General features: G+C 45.4%; 1 protein-coding gene across 1 annotated transcript in view; it reads left to right on the top strand.

Moving 5' to 3' along the window:
- The window catches only part of LOC134384237 (monocarboxylate transporter 1-like), a 52,167-nt gene that overhangs the window by 19,881 nt on the left and 8,344 nt on the right, over positions 1-23,942 (top strand). The gene's annotated exons all lie outside the window — the stretch shown is intronic.

Here is a 23,942-nt window from a genome sequence, read left to right as displayed (position 1 = left end):
TCAGCTGCCTGCCTTCCCTCCAACACCCACCTCCCAGAGCTGCCTGCCCACGGGATGTCAGGACTCCCCTCCTCCAAACTGGATGCAGCAGTTTACACTCTCACCTGCAACTTGTATAGAAGCCTGTTCATCCACATCCTCTCCTTGAGGCATATGTGGTGGAGGTAAACCCAGGTGCCTAGAAGAGGAAGGAGGCCGAGGGGTGCAGAGGCTGGCAGTGGGAGGGCCCACATGCCCATGGAGCCCAGCCCAGCCTAGCCAGAGGGGCTTTTGTGCCCTGGGGAAGTATTTGGCTGGCCCCTTCTGAGGAAGGCTCACTTAGAGGGGCACATTTTTGCACCCAGCTGTTTCTGTTGATCCAGGAAAAGCTGTTTATGCCTTCTCCTTTGTAAGGATTTTAGGTGTAAGGACTTCACAAGAGTCCTAACAAAGAATCCTATTGCACACAGCAGATGCCCACAATAGCATCTTTCCTTGCTTACCCCATCCCTTCATCCACTGAAGCCAGTTCTTTTTTTTTTTTTTTTAACATTTTAATTTATTTTTTTGGTGGCTGGCGGGTATGGGGATCATGAACCCTTGACCTTGGTGTTACAAGGCTGTGCTCCAACCAACTGAGCTAACCGGCCAGCCCAAAAGCCAGTTATTTTGGAAAGTAGAAATAAATTAAACTCCCAAGCAAATCGGGGTACTCTGATCTTCATCATCATTAACAGAGCATTAATTCATTGCTTATTCATAGAAATAAAAATTTAATTACCTACCATGGAAGTTTTAAAAAGAAAAAAGGAAACATGAGTTTAAACTTTAATTAGGGTCCCTGCATGATGGGAATAGGAATGAGCTGGGTTTTCTCAGATCTAATTGTTGGCAATTAAAGTGAGGACCTCTGGGCCCTGGGCAGCCTCCTGCCCCTACTGCCTACCCCCGTTCCTCCAGCTGGGATCTCCTTTTAGAGGAGGCGGAGAAGAGGAATATGGGGGGGAAAGACCACCCCCTCCAGGACTCTGGCCACCACCCCTTAGGGAGCTGCTCAAGTGCGGGGATTCAGAAACACAGGACAGGGTCCACGGCCCAAAACAACCTTCCTCAGCTGGCTCACTTCCTGCCTAAAATGTCACCACTGGAAGAGTGATAGATGCCGTGATGCACCTGGGCCCAGAGTCCCTCCAGAAATGTAGGACACATTCCCAGCCACAGAGAGTGCTGCCAGTCCCTTCTAGGACTGACCTAGGTCACACCACCCTCCCAGGCAAGGCTACACCAATGATCGATCAATAGGGAGCATTGTCCAGCCCCTTGTCCTGATTTGGGACAACTCTGAAGGTCATTCCAGCTCCTGAGCTCCCTGCAGTATCGGCCAGACTGCGGTGCAGCTCAGCTTCTCCCTCTGCCCAATCATGCAGCATCACCCCCTCTCTTCCACAGGTGATAGTCCCAGGAGAAATCCCTAACAAATGTCCTGAACGCATGTCTCCATCTCATAGTTTGCTTCTTGAGGATCCCAGCTTGTGACACGGATTTAAATTGAGCAGTGTTAAAATGCTAAGGAAGGGATACACATTGAGCAATTTACATTTCATAGAGTCATCAAGCTAAGGGAACCCCAGAGGCACAAGTCCAGCCTCTCTCCCAATACAACAATCCCAGATGAGCATCTGACCCAGCCAATGGGGCCTCAGCTTGAACGCTGATGGTGACGGGGGCTCATCCTCTCACAGAGCAGCCCTTTCGGCACCTGGACAGCTCCGACTGCAAGAAGGCTCTTCTCGTTCTGGTCAGCTTCTGTCAGGCAGAGCCACAGAGCAAGAGTCTATGTGGGTGCCAGATCTGTGCCAGGCCATGAGGAATACAGGATGGTGCAGACCATGTCCCTGCCCTCAGGACAGACCAGGTCCACGGTGATGTGAGTGGGGCCCTTGCTCCCAGCACCCTCAGAAGTCCTGGGGACATGCACTTGTCCCACATTCAAGGTTCTTTACTGTCACCTGGATGGTGGAGCCATCAGGTGCACAGTCGGACAGTCACCCAATGGCCTGGACACTCTGCCTCTGTAAGCAGCCTGGTCATACTGGACATTTCTTCAGGCTCATACTGGACATTTCTAGGTGCTTTTGATAAGTCCAGTTCCCACCTGAGGGTCCTCTGAGGACATTCCCAGCCTGACCCTGGGCCCCCCTACAGCAGCCTACTCTCCCAAGCTGGGGACCAATTAAGCTGAGGTTGTGTCACCCCTTGTAAGATAGGAAAGGCCTCCAGTTTGCTAAGGAATTAGCCAGTGCCCTTTGACCAAAGGGCTCTGGGGCCCTGTTGTTGCTGTGGCTCCAGCTACAGCTAGATGGCACTGTCCCATCATGCCTGGCACCCGTGGCAACCCGCCCCCGACCCCCCCACCCCAGCCAGGCTCACGAAGCTCCCAACCCCGTGACTACTGGAGACCCTGCCCACCCTTCCTCCAGGGCTCGGAGAATTATCTGATCATTCAGCAAATATTCACTGAGTTACTACTACTTGCAGGACTCTGTGCCAAGTGCTAGAGATACAGCCATGAGCACCTCGGACATTTCCTGCCCTACCTGGAGGTGACAGACTAAAGGGGAGACAGAAATAAACGTAAACTCATACACATGGGGAGTGCCCCAAAGGACCAGGATAGGGTGCAGGAAGGGGAGGGAATGTTGGATAGGCCCTCCTGCCCTGCTCCGAGAGGCCAGGAAGGTTCAGAGAAGGTGCCTCTGCACTGAGGTTTGAAGGACGGTCACAGGTGACCGGGCAGAGGAGGCGCCATGGGAAGGGATCCGCAGAGGCTGGGAAGCAGGGAGGGGTCCCCCTCTAGCTCGTGGCTGAAGGTCCCACTTCCCCCCACACCCGGCACAGAGTCTGGGCAGGTGGGCGAGGAGCAGCCCCACTTTCTAAAGGACTGAGCCCTGGGTGAGGCCATAGCCTGTGAGTTTCGGCTTTCTTATGGACCACATGGAGTTTCAGACTCAAAAGCGCCACCTTCTGCAGCCCCAAGAGATGGGTGCCACCCTCTGGACTTGCACGTGAGCATGCGGAGGCCAGTGGGCAGCCCTCCCAGGAGAGCAGAACTCAAGGACCCTCTCCTGGTCTGTGTGGGTTTATCTCTTTCTGTGATGGAGCTGGTTGGGCTCTGCCGGGAGTTAAGGGTTTGGGTCCCAGGTCACCAGGTGTGACACAAGCCCCATGAGCTTGGGCAAGTTATTCAATCTCTCTGAATCTCAGAGAAGAGAAAGAAAGCTGCATTTCCACGTGACATACTCCCCCAGTTCCACTGTGGAGGAAAGAATGGGGCAGATTTGCCCTGCATCAGGAGAGATTCAAGTTAGACATGTGGGAGAATGTCCAGGGTGACAGCGGTGAGAATGAAAGGGGACAGAGGGTTTTCCAACTCGGTAGTGTCACTTCCAGCTCTGAGGATGGCACAGGAAGCAAGGGCCCAGGGTGGGCACCAGCAGCATTAGATGTGCTCAGTGATGCCAGCTGGGTTGGCCATCACCATCAGGGAGAGAGCGTGCGGCGGGCTGCAGGACAATACTGACCCTCTGAGGTGCCAGAAGGGCTGGAGAAAGAGAGCTCCTCTCTGGGAGCTCCACAGAGCCAGGCTGTAGCTTTCTGCAGGCTGCGCCCAGCCAGAGGCGAGGCAGGGAGGGGAGAGGAGGGCAGAACTGTTGGCTTGTCCAGGCTGCAGGATCCACCAACAAACAAATGGGGGCAAATGAGATGCAGAGAAGCTGCTGGCCTGTCCTGAGCACCACACGGCAGAACACTTCATCCTCTGGGTCCTGGCACCCAAGGACTTATCCTCCCTGGCACCCCCTGCCCACCCCACAATAGTTCCTCAACTCTCCCTGGGGCATCTAGAACAACCAGCAGCTTCCACGTAGCCCACACAAGAGTTTCTCCAGGTCTGATGAAGACAATCCAAATGTTAATCCTTCTGGGCCTTAATTCCCTGGGCAAGAGAGAGGGGTGAGGGTGATGGGGCAGGGAAGCCCCAGCCCCAGCCCCAGCCTTGGCCCCAGCCGTGGTGAACACTGGATCATCAGATGAGCTGCTAACCAGCCTGGGAACAGGGGAAGGGGCAAAATGACCCCCTGCGGAGCCTTCCAGTCCTGGGACTGCCATTGGCTAGCTGGATAAAGGATATTAAATACTCAGTGAGTGCTTAGCAGGAATAGATGGAAGAACCCACAGCCAGGACCTGAGTACAGGGTGGGGGTAAGTGCTGGGCCTCTGCCTCACCCTTTCTGGGCCTGTTCCCTCATTAGGACCGAAGCAGAGTCAATTACCATGAGGCACAACCAAGGGGAAAATCAATTTACATAGAGATGCGCCTTCTCTAAGACGTTCTAGCAGGGATGGTAAGGAAATGTTTCCCAGCCAAGGCCCACCAGGCCTATTTAAAGGTTTACTGTTGTAAAAGGTCTGGGGGTAGGTTGTGGAAAAGAGGGCTAAATAATTCAGAAAGCAAATGGAGAAGCAGCTGTAGCTGATGTAGCTGGACTCAGAGCAGCATCCCCTGTCTCCTGGGAGAAATAGCCCAAGTGGTGGTGTTGGCGGGGACAGAGGCAGGCATCAGCACAAGGCCAGCTTTTAGTACAGCTGGACCAGCTTTGTATCTCAGGGCACTTTCACAAGCCTCCCCTCTCCCTTCACCCCCTCCTCTCCAGGGCCCTGTGACAGGGGCAGGGCAGGTGATGAGACTCTGGAGCTGCCAGACCTGGCCCCTGGCCCATGCTCAGGCCCCCAACTGTGCTTGAGGCCTGGAGCTTGAGACCCCCACACCCTGGAGGAAGTCAGCAGCCCTGCAGGGCCTCATTCACTTTTTGCACGGCTTTCTCTTCTCTGTTCCTCCTTCTGGTCCCTGTGATAGTCCTGAAAGAGACATCAAGGATCACTGAGCCTGGAGTAACCAAACGAAACCTGGGTTTTGAGTGTGGTTTTGGCACAGCTAAGCTGTGTGATCTTGTTCTACCCCTGCTCTGGGCCTCCATAGCCTTCTCACCTCTTCTTTAGGATCAAGGTATGGGTGTCAGTATCTGTGGATCCTTCTAGCTCTGACATTCGCTGGTTCTGAGCCCTAATGAGCAGATGAGAAAATAGAGATTTGGCTTATGGGGGGTATGAATGGGAAAAAGGCCTCTTCCAGTTACTCCCCAGGGACCTGTCTCCTGCCTCCCTCCTTCACTTAGCTCGATCCAGGAGCACGAGAGGGAAGTGCCCCCTTGTCCTCTCTGTATCTTGGGGACTCCTTTGGAGAAGAATCCATATTTCTGGCTCCTTCTTTTGTCTGCACCCAGAAGCAGGAAGCTTATCAATATTTAATGAATCCAGGACCAACCTAGTTATCAAAAGCGCTTGTGTTAATAAGCACCTTTCAATCCATGCAGGGAGCGAACACACAGAATAAAAAAGGAAGAAAAGCCATTTTCTTGAAATGCCTGGGCTCCTGCCTGGGCTGAGCCCTGTGAAGTTACTGTGGGTAATTATGGGCTATGTCCCAGCTCAGCACACAGTCCCAAACAGGTACAGTAACTGTGGGGAAGCATGTGGCCCTTCCAAGGCAGAGAGGTCATCAAAAAGCACAACTTTCTTTTCTTAGTTCTCTTCCATCCTGCCTCTTGTGAGTGCATGCACCTGCCTCCTCCATCTTACAGTTCTGGTTTCACCCCCACCAGATTTGTTACCCCAAATTTCCTTTTGTTTAGGGAGAAAATTCATTGTGCTCTGAGATTCTGTAAATGATTATTCTAAAAGCCTTACTTAAAGAGCTTTCTTTACACTTCCCTTGACTCACACTGAGCTGATGGGTGAGGCTGTGAGAGGTCACGCTTGCTGATGGATTGGAGTGGGGAGGGGGAGTTGGGAGGGGAAAAGAAGAATCTAGGGTTGTCTCATGGGATTCCCTTTCACCAACAGCCAATGTGTGGGAGGCCAACTCTAGCTGGGGGAATCCCTGACGCATGTGGGTCCGAGTGCTTGCTGCTATGGGACTGCCAATCACACCTGCCAGACAGAACTTAAAGGGAAAACTTTTTATTTCAGAAGACGTCAACCGGGAGACAGAGGGTGAAGTCCCAGCTGCCTCCCGATCAACTGAGGGCTGGGGGTTATGCAGGTACATGTATTGGGGAGACAGGATGTAGTCTTCAAGTGTGATGGACAGCTGCCTATGACACAATCTTAGTTAATCATTAAGGCTAGCTCTAAAGAGAAAACAACGTTAGTTCTACAGTGTATATACACGAGAGAGGTGGAGGAGAGTCTACGTTTATGGGATAACCCAGGGATTTTTGGCTTGAGCAGTTGGATGGATGGTGGTAGCATTTACTGAGATGAAGAAGACAAAGGGAAAAGCCTGTTTGGAAGAGGAGAAATAAAAAATTATGTTCAGCTCTGCTAAGCTGAAGACGCCTATTACAGACCCCAATATCTAACACTTCAAATATAGACTATAGAAAGGGGTCAGCACCAGAGATATAAATTTGAGTCACGGGAATATACGGCACATAAATCCATAAACTAAAATTATTTAGAGAGAATGTGTACATAAAGACGTGATAGGCATGCAGGACTGGGCCCTGGCTCTGGGGTATCTAACACTTAGAAACTGAACAGAGAGGGCCGGCCTGTGGCTCACTCGGGAGAGTGCGGTGCTGATAACACCAGGGCCACGGGTTCGGATCCTATATAGGGATGGCCGGTTGGCTCACTGGGTGAGCGTGGTGCTGACAACACCAAGTCAAGGGTTAAGATCCCCTTACCGGTCATCTTTTTAGAAAAAAAAAAAAAGAAACTGAACAGAGGAGGAACAACTGCAAATTGAAACCAATTGCTGCAACTGGAATGAACTGCCTCTGCCCTGCAAAGAAGCAAGGCTGGATGATGTTGATAGGAACAGGAAGCAAAGAGGAAAAGGGTATACTTTCTTCCCCGGCCAGCCTTCCAGTTTCCCTCTCGCGACCCCTATTGGCAGAACCTAACAGGGCGCCAACTAGCAAAGCAGAAATGTGGTTTTCAAAGTTCCTGCCCCAGCATCACAAGGCCAAATACAGAAGGATGATGGGTTTGAAGCTGAGAGGCAATAGCCGAATAACTGACATATATATTAAGGCATTTGCATACTGCCTAAGGCAGGCTTGAGTGGTGGGGCTTTCTCCCACACTTACCTCCCGGCCTCTGAGAGCTAAGAAGGGGCTGAGTACAGCAGGCATCAGCTGAGAGAGCCACCATATTGGGGAAAGTAGATCAATCTATTAGCTCTGAGATTAGAGTGGAGCTGCTGGGAACTGGTAGTAAAAGAAACCCATAGAGAAAGCACTTGAGTGACCTAAGCTGAGGGAAGGATGGGAGGAGAGGCAAGAGTGAGGCAAAGCCAGCATTCCCTATGAATAGGGAAGAGAAATGTTTAGGCTTTCAGCTGGGATTCAGAAAGTAGAGATCAGATTGCTAATTCCATCTCTGAAGCCTCTTTCTGTCTCTGGTTGAGGAGGGGCAGGAGACAGGGAGGCCTTAGTGGAACTAAATAACCCTGCCCTTCCATTTAAATCCTCTTGGATTAAGTTTCTAATAGACTTCATCTGGGGCAGGGTAGAATGGGACCCATCAGAGATCTGGGAAGGTTGTAGGGACTCAGTGGTGGGGGAGCCTAGGCAACTCAGGTGTCTGTCTGGAGAGCTCCCCACACCAACAATTCTTTTCCTTTAACTTAATGTCCTAAAAATTAACAAAAGAGGGGAGAGGGAGGCAGGAAGCACCCCTGCTCCATTGGGTCCAGACTCACTCACTCCTGCCAGCTCATATCTCCCATGCTTACCACCTGCCAATCAGGATCACAGCTCCTCAGACAGGATTTATAGGCCTGCCAACCATCTCTCTATCGACAGGGTATCTGAGCTCAGCCTTCTCAAATCTCCAGGCATCCAAAATTTCCTGTGGAGGCCCTAATGCTTGAAAATTTGAGTACTACTCCCAGTCTGTATAGTCACTCTCCCATGTTATCTTACACAGCTGCAACAGTCTGGAAGCATTTTAAATGCTTACAATCAAGGACTGGAAAAGCCATCCTATAATGCCCTATCTGGCTTCCCATGACCACATGAGTCCTGAGTCCTTCAGTGTAGCCAGTGCCAGATTTGGGACAGAACCCAGGAATCCTGTACCCTGAGCAAGGGCTCTGGCCACTGTCCTCATCACACATTCCTGCACTGCATAGCTTCCCACCTTCGGCATAGGGTCAGTTGCCTGGTGCCTCTTCCTGGAACTTTTAGCCTGCACTTCACATATGATACGTGCAAAAAAAGATAATGGAACCTAAGCTTACCACTGATTTGGACAAAAGCCCTGGTGACTATTTAAATTGAAATGCATTAATAGCTCTGAATATTTCATGCCAGGTACATTAGAACAACCAGCATTATTTATTGAAGTCTAATCACCCATCATGTGTGTTAATACATTTTGCTGAACAGTGTCAGCCAAAGGGAAATTAGCTTCAAGGGACAAGGTGGGAGGCTTTTGGTCTCCTAGGTACTCTTGCCCCAGAAAGTAAATCTTGAATGGATGGAAGCTGTGGCTCAGTGGTGTTATCCAACCTCACTGTGGCTTCTGACAAACTTCTGGAAGGCTCATCAGGAGGGCCTTTAAACCACCATCCAATTTGTGAATGGGAGTCCCACCGTCATACCCCAGGCACAATCAGGCCAGGCTTGGATGCAGTTTTCTCTAGCAGAGATTAATTTCCCAATGTCTTGCTCTTCTGGTTTTCTACAGAGGATGGTAAAAGAGTAAATGGGCTCAATTGATTAGGGAAGGGTTTAGTTGATATGAGAGAAATTCACAGCAATGAGGAGCTCTAGTCTCTTGCTGGTGTGGATCTGAACCCCTTCCCCCACCCTTAAATATTAACTGACTAGCTTTTCTGCTTCTGTAATTAGCTTGCGCAAGGTTTTACAAGACCCTGCGGGTGGGACTTTCTGGTAAGGGCAGATGAAGGACTTCCCAAACTGCCCAAAGTTCACTCAGTTCCAGGAAGGGCCTAACCACACAAGGGGTGGGCTGTTGGGCAATTCCCCAGTTCCTCGTCTGTATACCACCCCACTGAAAGCCACCAATGAATTTAAAAGTCACCTCAGGTGACCAATAAGCTGTATACAACTCATCCTGTTGCCAAAGTCTGCCTACCAAACTATAAAAAGTGCTTGTGTTAAGAGCTCGGGGCCGCTTCTGTCCTGAAGACGGAGCAACCCCAGCATGCTGGAATAAAAAACCTCTTGCTTGATTGCAGCGATCTCTGTCTCCTGGTCTTTGCGAGATGAGCCTTCCCAACAAGTAAGATTTGCGCTTTTGGGCCAGTCTTACACTGGCATGATGTTTTCATCATGCTGGTTCTCTGCCACTGCTCCGGTTGGCCTGTGCTTTCAAACTCATTTACCAGTCAGGATCTATGCAGGAAACAAACCACTCTAGCTATTTTAATTGGCAAGAAATACTGTATGCAAATAATGACAGTCAATACCATACCCCCAAAATATGTATGATCAGTTATGCTTCAGTTAAAAAGAAAATTGTCAGAAGGATTAGAGGAGTCGGCTCTAGGCTAAGCCTCCATGGCTAGCTCAAGGAACTTCACAGAACTATCAGTCTAATCTTTTTTTTTTTTTTCCGCATCTAATCTTATCTTTTCCTTGTTTTATGGTCATGCTAGTTTTTAATTTACTGTTAAGGAAATTAAGAAACTATAAAGAAAATATATTTTGGTACTAAGACAATGTAAAGTATTTTAGTGGTATCTTTTTAATTTTTGTCATGAATATATAGCTGTTCAAGCCTTTGGAGGAGGGGAGTTCCGATTAGAAAAAAATACCTAGGATTATTTTGTAGACTCCTTTCCTCCCAGGACAATTCTCCCACCTTGCTCTGGTCACTTCTCTGTGCTTCTCCCCTCATCATTCATTCAGCCCCTCTATCAGGTCCAGGCTGTTAACATCATCCAAATTACACCATTGATCTTTTGCTAATTTTATTCTTCTCTGGGACATGGATAACATCTAGAATGTGAAGTACTGGAGGGAGGGGCTCTTTACCTTATGCTTTTATTTTATTTTATTTTATTTATTTTATTTTTTTTGTCCTTTTCATGACCGGCACTCACTGCTCACTCAGCCAGTGAGTGCACTGGCCAGGTCTATATAGGATCCGAACCCGCGGCGGGAGCGTCGCAGCGCTCCCAGCGCCGCACTCTACCAAGTGCGCCACGGGCTCGGCCCTATGCTTTTATTTTATAAGAACAGATTAGGTTTAGCCATAGACAGGAAAAGGCAGTAAGAAATAAGGGCATTTTTCAAGGTAGCATCAAATGAATGAAAATGCAAAATGAAGAGACATATGTTACCAAACTGCAAGGGGTTTGTCACCCACTGTGCAGTCCAGGAAATAAGTCTGTACACCAAGATTTGCAGTAAGGGGCCGGCCTGTGGCTCACTCGGGAGAGTGTGGTGCTGATAACACCAAGGCCACGGGTTCAGATCCTATACAGGGATGGCTGGTTTGCTCACTGGCTGAGTGTGGTGCTGACAACACCAAGACAAGGGTTAAGATCCCCTTACCGGTCATCTTTAAAAAAAAAAAAGATTTGCAGTAAGAATGATTGGAATTTTTTGAGTGAGTGGCACTGGGCAAGGAGTATGGGACAGCTTGTGCTGTAAACAACCAAACTCCTGGATAGCTTATAATCATAAGCATTTATAGAACAAAACCATGAGTAGGGATCTCGGGAGCTGTGTGGGAATCTGATGGGTTTGGGATGAAGTCAGCACAATTATTTCTGGCATCACGACTAATGTTCTTCTTGACTCTCCAAGCCTAGAGTGTACATGCGTCAAAGCAGGCTTGCAGTTGATAGTAGACTGCAAAACAACTCAATGCTTATTCTCATCTTATTATAACTGAGCTTTATGTTACTCCCAGGACTTCAGCCCATTATGTTTAGTCAAGCAGATTATTTTTCAGCTACTTCCTGCACCCCAGCCAAGGCCTTCTCTGACTGGGGTTATAGGGATAGCTAGGGGGGATGTTGGGATCTGTCCTATTTCAGTTCCGCCTTCTCTTGATAATACCTCAATTCTGGAGGGAAGATGGATGGAGAGCACTCTGGATGCTTCTTGCTGAGAATGGACCATGAAGGGTATCAGGATTTAAGGAATAAAACTCTCATAGACACATTTAATTCAAAATATTCCCTTGTCATGGGCTGAATTTCTGAGTTCTATAAGATCATAGCCTTGGTTCAACTACTGTGATATTGTAAAAATATACAACTCCTAAAATCCTTAGAATCTCCAAAGTGATAAGATTCTTTTATATGCTAATTTTGGCTGGCAGTCCCTGGGCAGCTTTGGGATGTGAGCTGGTCACAGGATATACCAAGGCAGGACTTTCAGTCCCACCTCCCAACCTTGGGGGAAGGGAGAGGGACTGAAGGTTAAGTGTAGTGGGTTAGGGGCCGGCCCGTGGCTCACTCAGGAGAGTGCAGTGCTGATAACACCAAGGCCCTGGGTTCGGATCCCATATAGGGATGGCCGGTTAGTTCATTGGGTGAGCATGGTGCTGACACCACCAAGTCAAGGGTTAAAATCCCCTTACCGGTCATCTTTAAAAAAAAAAAAAAAATGTGTAGTGGGTTAGAAATCTTGATTCTCCTTTGATCTTAGAATGGGATTTTTAGGTAATGCATGAATGAGCCAAAAGGCTTTGAAGTAGGGGACAATAGTCCACAGATAAGTTTGGCAAAAGCCATCTGATCAATTCTAATCACTGTTTAGGGATGGGATTGTGTACTTTGACTGTTTTAGGTTGCTGGTTTGATTCTGGCTTGAATGACTATTGACTATTTAACTTACTGATTGTTCTTAAGATATGTTAAGGAACTGTTTGAATGCTGTTTAAATATGCTAAATAAATCACTGTAAGAAGTATGTGAAAATGCTGGCCCATGGCTCACTGGGGAGAGTGTGGTGCTGATAACACCAAGGCCACAGGTTCGCATCCCATATAGGGATGGCTGGTTAGCTCACTTGTGAGAGCGTGGTGCTGACAACACCAAGTCAAGGGTTAAGATCTCCTTACTGGTCATCTTTTTTAAAAAAGAAGAAGTATGTGAAAAAGGAAATGTTTACTAAGGGCAAGCTGTTTGTTGGTGGATAGACTTAGCTTTTTACAAATTGTATTCTGGAATGTCACATTGTTAATTTTACTGCTATTACTAGTTTTAGTGGTTTAAAGCTATACTTAGCTATAATTCCCTTTTGTAACACTGCCTGTTTTTACGTCCTTCTTTGATGATTCAATCAACTGATTTTCTTGTGGAGCTTCCTTGTCTTGTCAATAAAAAGAAAGGCTGATCTTAAATCGGGGCTGCTGCTCCCCTGATGGGCAGCAGTCCCTGCGGGCCTCATTCATGTTACCTTGAGTGAATTCTTTCTTTCTCTTTTTTCCATCTTGGTTACACAGAGGGAAGTATAACAGTTAAGTTGATCACCAATGATTTAATTAATAATGCATATTTAATGAAGCCTCCATAAAACCCAAGAGTCCTGGGTTCAGAGAGCTTTCTGATAGCTGATCATGGGGAGGCTCCTGGAGAGTGGCGCACCTGGGGAGGGCATGGAATCTCTGTGTTCCTTCCCCTGTACTTTGTCCTATGCATCTTTTCATCTCTATCCTTTGTAATATTCCTTTTAATAAACTGGTAATTGTAAGTATGTGTTTCATTGAGTTCTGTGAGCCACCCAAGCAAACTAATCAAACTCAAGGAAGTTGTGAGAACCCTGATTTATAGCTGGTTGGAGAGAAGTACCAGAGTCCTGGACTTGCAAATGACATCTGACGTGGAGGGCAGTCTTGGGGACTGAGCCCTCCACCTATAGGATCTGATGCTATCTCCAGGTAGATAGTGTTGGAATTGAATTGAATTGGAGGACATCCAGCTGGTGCCCACTGCAGAATTGGTTCCTTGCTTGCTGGAGGAGAGAAAAACCCCACACATTTGGTCACAGAATCAGGAGTCAGTCTTCTGTGTTTATGATTGTACTGTGAGAGCGGAGGAAAGACAGTGTGTGTCTTTCCCACACTAACTCTCAACTACCTTATCACAACATTTAAAAACACATTTTATTAGAGCATATATGAGAAGAAAAACCAACAATACAGCAAGTTCTAATTTTTTTTTTTTTTTTTTTTTTTAAAGATGACCGGTAGGGGAATCTCAACCCTTGGCTTGGTGTTGTCAGCACCACGCTCAGCCAGTGAGCAAACCGGCCATCCCTATATAGGATTCGAACCCGTGGCCTTGGTGTTATCAGCACCGCACTCTACCGAGTGAGCCACGGGCCAGCCTAGCAAGTTCTAATTTTAATATTCCTGTAAGCACAGAATGAATTCCTGTGGAATCTAAGAAAATAGAGACAAAAACCAGTGTCCTGTTTCCTTTGATCTGGGCTCTGTAGGTGATATCTGATGGAGCCAGGTAGCCTGCTTTCTGATTTTGTCAAAATGTAATTTCTAATGATTCATTAATATATGTACAATAAGCAGTATTGGCTGCCATGCAAAGCCCTCTCTGATCTGCTAAAATATATTCTAAAGCAATTCTCTTGTCCAAAACTACCTGTGTCAGGAAATTTATTTCAGTTTATTGGGCAGCTATAGCCTGAGCAGTCTCATTAGCAATTATTACTAGAGTTACTGACAGATTTCTAACCATGAATTCCAGGCTAGCCACTTCCATTCATGTTGCTTTGCCTCCCAAAGATTTGTCACCTGTTTTCCCCTGGGTGATGGAGCTGCCAAAGATTACTCAAAGCCCATCTCTTCTAAGCAGTGAGAAGCCCCGAAAAGGGGTTAATCTCCCAGAACCTCAAGATAGAGGCATTCCTTCCATTTAGGAAATTAACCCTGAACTGGGGTTCTCTTCCTGCATTTATTCTCCAAACCAGGAAGTTACAGGAAGAGAACATAGGTGGGGTTTTTGCTAAATATAGTTTAACAAGTTTAACAATAGGAGCTGGTAACATTCAGTAAGAAAAGCAAGGTGACATCCCATAATGCAATTTTCAAGAAGTTAAGTTGATCCACCAACAAAAGCTTGATCTTAGCAAACATTCTCTTCTTACAGCAATTTCCCAGTATCTTTACATATCAATCAGTAACCTGTCTGTCGTTTGAACCAGCAACCTTGCTGTGCTACAATTCTTTATCTTACAACAGAGACTAGCCTGGGGAAAGTTTCCTGTCCCCTGCAGGGTCAACATTTTATACATACTTTTAAGAATCTAGGCCAAACTGGAAACTGCAAGGCTTTAGAAAACCATGCCCTGTGAAATACATTTGCTTTATGTATACTCCACAATCCAAGGGGCGAATATTGTCAGCAAAGTATATCCAATGCCATCTACTAGATAACTATTGGGTTTCCAAATTGTGTCACCCTCAAGGATTGCCCTTCTTGATCTAAAAAACAGCTTTAATTCCTAGTGGTTTCAAGTTAGAGGTGGGAAAGAAAAAATCCTGAAAACATTAGTCTGGAGAGTCACAGCTGGATATAGGAGATGTTGGGAAAATAGAATAATTTTTTTTTTTTTTCTTTTTTTCTTTTTTTTTTTTTTTTTGTCCTTTTCGTGACCGGCACTCAGCCAGTGAGTGCACCGGCCAGTCCTATATAGGATCCGAACCCGCGGCGGGAGCGTCGCAGCGCTCCCAGCGCCGCACTCTACCAAGTGCGCCACGGGCTCGGCCCGGAAAATAGAATAATTTAATCAGGTCCCCTTGCCTTAGGGATAGTTGGGGGTGGTGCAGCACATTCCTTGTAAGCAAATTGTGTGTGAGCAGGTGGAGTAGTGCACATGTGCAGTGCCGCCACCTCGGCTGGTGTCTGCCTCGGGCGTCTGCCCATGCAGCCTTGCTCTTGAACCTATGTCTCCAAACACCTGTTTGCCCATTACCTAGCTCATAGACCTGCATGTGAGGGGTCTGGTGACCTAGCCTGGCATGTGAAGGGTTTGTGACCCAGTCTGGAAAATGGGCTTGAGGGGTCTGTGAGTTCCAGACCCAGCCCTAGCTTGACAATTGGCCCAGTAGGCAAGATTACAAGCAGGTAAAAATAGCTCAACAGGAGGAAATTAAAAATCCAGGATTCAGTCCAGATAATAAAAACTTAAAAACAATGGATAGAGCTAGAGTCAAATAATAGGTGTACTGTGGTTTTTTCTTCTAAAACATAATTTTTCTGATATTTGTGACAAGACTAATTCATTTGCAAAATAAGTTTCCTCTCGGGCCGGCCTGTGGCTCACTCGGGAGAGTGCGGTGCTGATAACACCAAGGCCCCGGGTTTGGATCCCATATACGGATGGCCGGTTCGCTCACTGGCTGAGCGTGGTGCTGACAACACCAAGTCAAGGGTTAAGATCCCCTTACCGGTCATCTTTTAAAAAAATAAAAAATAAAAAAATAAGTTTCGTCTCCAGCCTGATTATTTGCATAAAGTGCAGCAAGAATAATGATATATTATATAGGCTCTTTTTAAGTTGGCTTTGCTGAGACTTTTATAAGAAATCTCAGATTAGATCTTTTTTTTTTTTTTTTCCCCCAGATTAGATCTTTAAAAGCCTCTCAGGGTTTAGGAGGCCATGCCAAGGGTTTGACTCACTCTCAGACTACCTGTACAAATTGGGTGGATTTCTCTTTTCTGGAGGTTCCCAGAATATCAATCTTCCTGGACCTGTCAGAAAGTGACAATATTTACTTATGGCAAGGCCAGGCACCCTGTAATCATGTAGATAAGGTTTCAGGTCGGTCTTTCCAATAGAGCTTTTTATTGGTTTCATAAAAGGTCGACCTCAATTCCTTAAAGCAGTCTGGTCACATCTGAAAATATGACATTCCGATCAAAGCCTTGGTAAAGTAACCAGTATCTTCAATTTTGTCCTGTTATAAAAGGAAGGAGATTCTGATTGAACTTATGCAAGTTACTATATTGCCATAAAATAAGAATACTCATAAATAGCCTCAAAATCATAGAGGGATCAAGTAGAGATGTAACAGGCTGAACAGAAGTGACTCCATTTTGTTAAACTTCTAAATTAAAAAGTTTTTTTCTTACTCTTGCAACCTGAACCACATAGCTTGCAGCTGGACATTAGAATACAATGATTTTTGTCCACATGACTACTAGAACATAATGGCTTTTGCTCACATGGTACACAGAGTAATTATAGAAGAAATTATTAACCCACATGGCTGTTCTTTATTAGCTTACTAGCTAGATCTTTTTGAGGTTAACAGGAACCAAATCCATGACTTGACTTCATGGAGGATGATCACCATGAATCAGCTCCCACTTGAGAAGTTCTTTGCTGTTTATCTGCAATTTTCCTGCATGCTCCTGCTTAGATCACCATGAATTAGCTCCCCCACCACCTGTCTCTATAAAGCCCTTTGGCAAGTCCGGGAAAAGTGGAGATGGTCTTTGAGACATGAGTCCACCATTTCCCCAGGCTGCTGGCTTCCTGATTAAAGACTACCTGTCCTTATACCGACACTTGTCTCTCAATTACTGGCTACTGAGCAGTGAGCAAACAGATCTTTGGGGTTTTGGTAACAGAGAGAAAAGTAAATGTTTCAGTTTTGCTCCCAAAAGTATACTTTACCAAATATCCAAAAGAGAAAAAAAAAGAAAAAAGAAATCTGGAAAACACATAAAAAGAATTAGCAATATTTCAAACAAAAAAAGTAAAAAAAAAAAATAATTATTTTAGTCCTTTATCAGTTCAGTCCCACATAATTAATTTTTGTTTTGCTTGATGTTAAGTGAGCAATTTTATGAGTCCAGTTTTTCCAAAGTCACCAGGAGAGGCCTGCATTTTAGAGTGCCTGTTAGAATCCTTGTATGCTTTTTACGAACTTCAGGACTTGTAAAGACCTTTTTTAAAAAGTATCAAAATAAAGCAATTTACTGTGGCATGGTTAAAGGCACAATTGACAAAAATATTTGGTTATTTCCAGGGCCTACAGCAATAAAAGCCATAACTATGACTGATAACATATAACAAAACATCAGAATTTGGGGGATTTCATACAACTTTGGAACATATATTAATTACACATTTATACAGATTTAAAGTTACATATTGAGGGGGAAAAAAAAAACCTTAAAATTTTGACTGTTTTTAGAAGTATTCAAAAGACCTAATAAAGACATAGAATCTTTCTTCTTTTTTTTTTCAGTTTACTCAAAAGACAAGCATAAATCTTTTACCATCTTTTATCAATACTACATGAAAATCTTGTTTAAAAGAAATACTAAATTTTACTGTTCTACCAGTGTACTATTAATACTAAAGCTAATATTTAATAAAATCTTACAAACAAATCTATCTACTCTCAGTTAGTTTTAACAAAATTTTCATAAACCCTTCATAATCTCTTACAACCTTTTTTCTCAAACCACATCCATTCAGTTTTTCCTACATTTCTTATTTTTCAACTTGAAACAACCTTTACGGGCCGGCCCGTGGCTCACTCGGCAGAGTGCGGTGCTGATAACACCAAGGCTACGGGTTCGGATCCCTATATAGGGATGGCCGGTTCGCTCACTGGGTGAGCCTGGTGCTGACAACACCAAGCCAAGGGTTAAGATCCCCTTACCGGTCATCTTTAAAAAAAAAAAAAAAAAAAAAAGAAACAACCTTTAAATACCCTCTAAAATAGACAAATTTTCTTTTCCTTTAACAAAAATTAACATCGTTCATATCTTTTGTATAAGAGTTTTAAAAAGTGCTAATCATTTGGTTCATTGGCTGAAACATGGATCAAAAGATGGCCCACTGTGAATGAGCTGGAGATTCCTCATCTCCCTTGACTTAATGTAAAAGAAGTGATTCAAAGTGTTAGGGGGATTGGAATGCAAGAGTGGTTTTGTCACTTAAAACTTACTCATCCACACTGGGAAGGTCCAGAAGACACACCTTTCACCAAGACCTAGAGGAATAGACTCATGAGGGACACCAGGTCCTTGAAGAGCTCTGTGATGGCTCTTCTCTGTATGTCAGACCTTACAGTAGAAGCTGCAGCCACTTCATTAGAAAACTTAAATATGAAAGAAAGTGAGCCAAGATGCCGGGTACCATTTAAGCTTTATTAAAGAAAGAAATCCGCTAGGCTGTACTCAAAATGGAGGACAGCCCGGGGCTGTCCTGAAAATGGGGGACAGCACCAGGCGTGGGGGTGGTACAGCTTATATTGGTATGTTGGTGCCAAGAGCTGGGTGATACCATCAAGGAGGGTCATTGTGCTAATGTGGATCGGGGTGGAGAACTGTGTCCTTGCAGAAGCAAAAGGGGTTTCTGTTTAAGTCAGGAGGCTTCTAGTAGAGGGAAGCAGGAGTGGAAGACGAAGCTGGCAGCTATTTTGTGCTCATTGTGTGCACAATGGCATGGGTCACATCCAAAATCCATCAAAATGCAATGGGAATAATTGGATCCTGGGGTGGCAGGGGCCAAGTGGTGGCACTCAAATCCCAGAGGCAAGATGGGCATAGTTACCGTAATGGACAGCACACTATATAATGTATTTAATGTATTTAATTGCCCTTTAATGTCATTCTAAATAGAAAAAAATTTTTAATTTTAAATTATTAGCTTAATTTTTACCATTCACCTTTATATTGTGTGATACAAGTTTTAAATGCAAATGTAAGAGCATTTACTTCATATGCAGAATCACCAAAGTTACACAATTTATATTGCATAGCTTGAATATCCATATGTATTTTGTTCTTACTGGAACAGTGGAAATGGTGCACAAACTAACTTAGCTATTTTTAGTTCACTTTCTTTTTTTTTTTTTTGGCAGCTGGCCAGCATGGGGATCCGAACCTTTGACCTTGGTGTTACAAGGGTTTGCTCTAACCAGCTGAGCTAACTGGCCAGCCCTTAACCTCTTGATATGTGCACACCCTACCAACATTTACTGATGACTGAAGAAGGATTGAAAGGAAAAGGAACAATGGGCTATCCCATCTTTCTCTTTCCTTCTATGTTATTTTCAGCATAAATGGTCAGCTAACACAAGGAAGTAACAAGAGTAAATAAGAGATGATAGGATTCCTTGGTCATTCATGTCTCTTAGAACTCCAGTGCCTTCTTTCTGGTTGAAAGCAAGTTCTGGTTTGAACTGAAAGTATGTCCTCTATGGGCTGTCCATGCCCCACCACCCCTTACTCAGTCTTACATCTAACACATAATGGGGTACAGGAAACACTACCCCAAAATATGGCACCTTGGCATTTGAGAAAACAGCAACAGCAGGAAGATCTCTCTGACCTTCTCCCTCTGTTCTCCCCTGAAGGTCATAAAACCTAGGACGATCACTCTCTGATCTTCTCGCTCCCTTCTCCCCTGAAGACCCTCATGTGACAGGTATCCTGCCCTATAGAGGGAAGGAATGTCACACAGAGAGGCCAAGAAGAATCCAAACAAACAGGCCTTGCTAAGCTTCCCCCAGTTTCTTACCATTAGATCACATACCCTTTTGTCCTTCAATCACATTTCTGCATGATTGTCCATAAAAATTCACAGTTTTCCCTGAGTCTTCATTTCTGAAGGCTCCCATGTTATGTACATTTTTTTTTTTTTTTAAGATGACCGGTAAGGGGATCTTAACCCTTGACTTGGTGGTGTCAGCACCATGCTCAGCCAGTGAGCTAAACCGGCCATCCCTATGTAGGATCCGAACCCGTGGCCTTGGTGTTATCAGCACCACACTCTCCTGAGGGAGCCACAGGCCGGCCCTTGTAAGACTGGCCCGAAAGCATGAATCTTACTTGTTGGGAAGGCTCATCTCGCAAAGACCAGGAGACAGAGATCGATGCAATAAGCAAAAGGTTTTTTTATTTTCAGCATGCTGAGGTCGCTCCGTTTTCAGGACAGGAGCGGCCCCGAGCTCTTAACTCAAGCATCTTTTATACAGTTTGGTAGGCAGGCTTTGGTAACAGGCTGGGTTGTACGCCATTTATTGGCCACTTTAAGAAATTTTTAAAACCATTGGGCTTTTAGCTTTTGGCGGGCAAAGGAAGGACTGAGGTATTGACCAACGGTCCACCCCCTCTTTTTCCTCCCTTGGTGTCCAAAGATAAGGTGTCATGCTGTTCCTGGAATCAGGTGAGCATACTCCCTTCCTGGAACAGGGTGAACTTTGGGCTCTTTGGAAAGTCCCTTCCCCCTGGCAGCGGAAAGTCCTAATCTTCTGGTGACCTTCTGGTGACGGAAAGTCTCAAGCACCTGGTAACGGAAGGTCCTAAGTATCTGGTATTGTTTACCAAAAAGGTTGGGGGTTATCTCTACCTCCACACCTATACTATGTAAAATTTATATTAAACAAATTTGTATGCATTTCTCTCATTAATCTGTCTTTTGTTATAGGAGTCTCATCCATGAACCTTGTGGTGGGTGAGAGAAAGAGAATACTTTTTCTCCCCTACAAATGAGACTCACACTTTGTAAAGTTATATGTTAACTTTCAAACAGTTGATAAGTTGTAAATAATTTTTTGTCCAGTAGAGGTGCAAATGAATTCTGTCCATTAGAAACGATAGATCCACAAGTTAGTTTGATTGCCCTGAGTAAGAAAATAATCTAAGTGATTCATTTTCAGAAATAATTCAGGCCCAGCCCAAGAGTTGTCTGACTGGTTCAGCCCATTCCTGGGTGGTCGCTGAATAGATAAAGTTCTCCTTCAGATGCTAATGAGTTACCAGCCCTTAATCCTTTACTTCAAATGGATAAAGTTCTCCTTGAGATGGTAATGAGTTAATAGCCTTTTATTGTTCTCTTCATTTCCTAATGTTTCTCCTTTCACAGGGTTTTGGGTGGACCTTTTTTGAGAGCTTGTCCTGAGCCCTCAGAGAAAGAAATTTCTTACAAGGGAATAAAAAAATGAGGGTAATCTTAGACGTCATCCGGGGAGATTGTGCACCCTGACCAATGAGGAGGTGGGGTTGGGGACTTGTGCACTGGGAAATAAATTGCTTGCTACAGCCCTTTTCCATGTGCCTGTCCATCAGACACCCAAACCTTGCAAGGACATAATTAAAGTCTCGCTGCTTTGCTCCTTTGTCCTTGGATGGGTGAGGGCATTTCTCACACCCTGCAGGGCACTAACCAAATTTTGTAGTTACTTAGCAATCTCTTTCTCTGCCTATATATGCAGTATTATATATCCTTCCTTAAAATGACTTTACCATTCTGCCCTCACTAATGAGTTAAGTAAATGCTCACTATATGTTTACATGAGAGTCATCTTTTAACTTTTTGAGAATTATACTTTAACTTCCCCTCACCTGCAGTTTCTATTTCCTTTAAGAACTCCTTATAGACAACCACATTATCTAAATACAGCCAGGGAAAGAGACTGAAAGAAAGTGAGCCGAGATGCTGGGTACCATTCAAGCTTTACTAAAAAGAAATCTGCTGGGCTGTGCTCAGAGTGGCACGGAGCCCAGGGCTGCTCTGAAAATTGTGGACAGCACCAGGTGTTGGGGTGGTAGAGCTTATATAGTACGCCAAGGGCTGGCTGATACCATCAAGGAGGGTCATTATGCTAATGTGCATGGGGTGGAGAACTGTGTCCTTGGGGAAGCAGAAGGGTTTTCTGTTTAAGTCAGGAGGCTTCTCATAAAGGGAAGGGGGGAGGGGAGGGGAGGAGGTGGGTGGCGCCATTTTGTACTTGGGCTTGTCTAAAGTGGCGCTGGTTATGTTGCAGATCTATTAGAGACCACAGGATGTTTGAGCAATGGCAATCGTGGTGAGAATAGAGAGGATGTCCCAAGGCAGTCTCCTCTCATTTTCCTGGGGGATAGGATATGTTCCCACATTCATCTCACAGCAACCATTTCATCTGGAGTCTTTGCATTCTACAGGCCTGAGCCTGGGGGCACAGAGATAAGTAAGATATGGCTTGAGCCTGAGCACTTCAGCCTTCCTTGGGTCGTCCCAGCTTCATTGGCCAGTTAAAATTATAATTAGGCTGCTCACTCTAGCTTTCTGTTTTCTTCTTTCATCAAAGGCAAGAGGGTGGAGGGAGAAGTGAGAGAGGAAACACTTCACCAAATTGATCAGTTCACCCAGCCAATTTCCATTCATAAGAAACAGTTTTCATTCATTCATTCATTCATTCATTCATTCATTCATTTATTTATTTTTTTAAAAGATGACCGGTAAGGGGATCTTAACCCTTGACTTTGTGTTATCAGCACCACACTCTCCTGAGTGAGCCACAGGCCGGCCCAAACAGTTTTCCTTTAGACCAGATTCCTCCATATGAATCTCCCTGTACCCAACACACAAACTCTCTCTCTCTTTCCCTCTCTCTCACACACACACACACACACACACACACACACGCACGCACGCACGCACGCACGCACGCACGCAAGCACGTGCGTGCGCTCCTCCTTTTTTCCTAAATACATGAGGGGACTTGGACTTAGAATAAGAATGATATTAATGGCAAGAATCCAAAGCCAGTTTGTTTTAATATGCTAATGAGCATGTGCTGAAATGTATTGTTTTTGCATACATTACTTTGAAATGCAAATTGCAAGAACTGTCAGTAACCATCTCTTTAATCTCCTGGTTAAAGGACAAAGGGGAGAAAATGATTTGAAAACTCATTTGCCAACTCTTTTGTACCAGATAAACTTCTTCCATTTCCCAGGGCTGTCTTCTGCTCCCACTAAACAGGGTGAAGTCCTAGAGTCCTAGTCACATTAAAGTGGACTGTTAACTTCCATAGCCAGTGGCTTTGCAGGTAACTTCCAGCCTGAGGGACAGCTTTCATCAGTTAGAATGAAAACACAGTTGCCTTGTTTCAGTTTCACTTTCCTCTCTATAACAACTGGGATCCCAAAAGAGAGGGACCAAAGAGAGTCATCCAAAAAGTGTTGATGAACTATTAAACTGTCCTCATCTACAAAGCTGATTAACTCCTAAGTTCAGAGCACAGGCTAACTCATTAATTCTCAGTGCTTCTGTTCCTAACTTTGTAATTTCCAGTTTGGTCTCACCTTGTAGAAAATATTGCTGGCACCTGGCATTCCTTTATCATGTATCTGAAAGAAAGTGAGCCAAGATGCCGGGTACCGTTCAAGCTTTACTAAAGAAAGAAATCTGCTGGGCTGTACTCAAAATGGAGGACAGCCTGGGGCTGCCCTGAGAATGGGGGACAGCCACTAACATAGGGCGGTGGGAGCTTATATTGGTATGTTGGTGCCAAGAGCTGGGTAATGTAATTCCAGAGTGGGGATTGAGTTAGGTCATTGGAATGGAGAGTTCTGCACATGCAGAAACACCGAAAGTTTCATTTTCTCTGAAACCATGAAGCTTCTTGTAAAAGAGAACGGGGGTTGGGAGGGGAGGGGAGGAGGTGTACGGTGCCATTTTGTACTTGGGCTTGTCTAAAATGGTGCTGGTTATGTTGCAGATCTATTAGTACCTTCTGAGGAGTCTGGCTCCAGGTGAAAAACCCAGTGTGATTTTTCAGTCTTGACCATGGGCAACTGGAGGGCAGTTCCCTGGATAGCCTTGGACCAACCCAGTTCTACCCCCCCGCCCTCCTTTCTCATTTGTAGTTCTCAAGAATAACTGTAGAATGTGCTAGAATGCAATAACCTAAGATAAGGGGGGAGTTGGCCAGAACAGCCTGGACTCTGTCCAATCCTCCCCAGAACAGAATGTCTTTCAATGCTTTAGCCCAGTGTGTCATATGACCCCAAGGTATAACTCAAGATGGGCTACCTTTCAGGGTCCCTCATCTGCAGTGCAAGTGCGCACGTGCAGAGGAGATTCTATCCACCCCGGGCAGCTAAC

Source organism: Cynocephalus volans, chromosome 8 (assembly GCF_027409185.1).
Source record: "Cynocephalus volans isolate mCynVol1 chromosome 8, mCynVol1.pri, whole genome shotgun sequence".
NCBI classification, from domain to species: Eukaryota; Metazoa; Chordata; class Mammalia; order Dermoptera; family Cynocephalidae; genus Cynocephalus; species Cynocephalus volans.
This window is presented reverse-complemented; position numbering and strand designations above follow the sequence as displayed.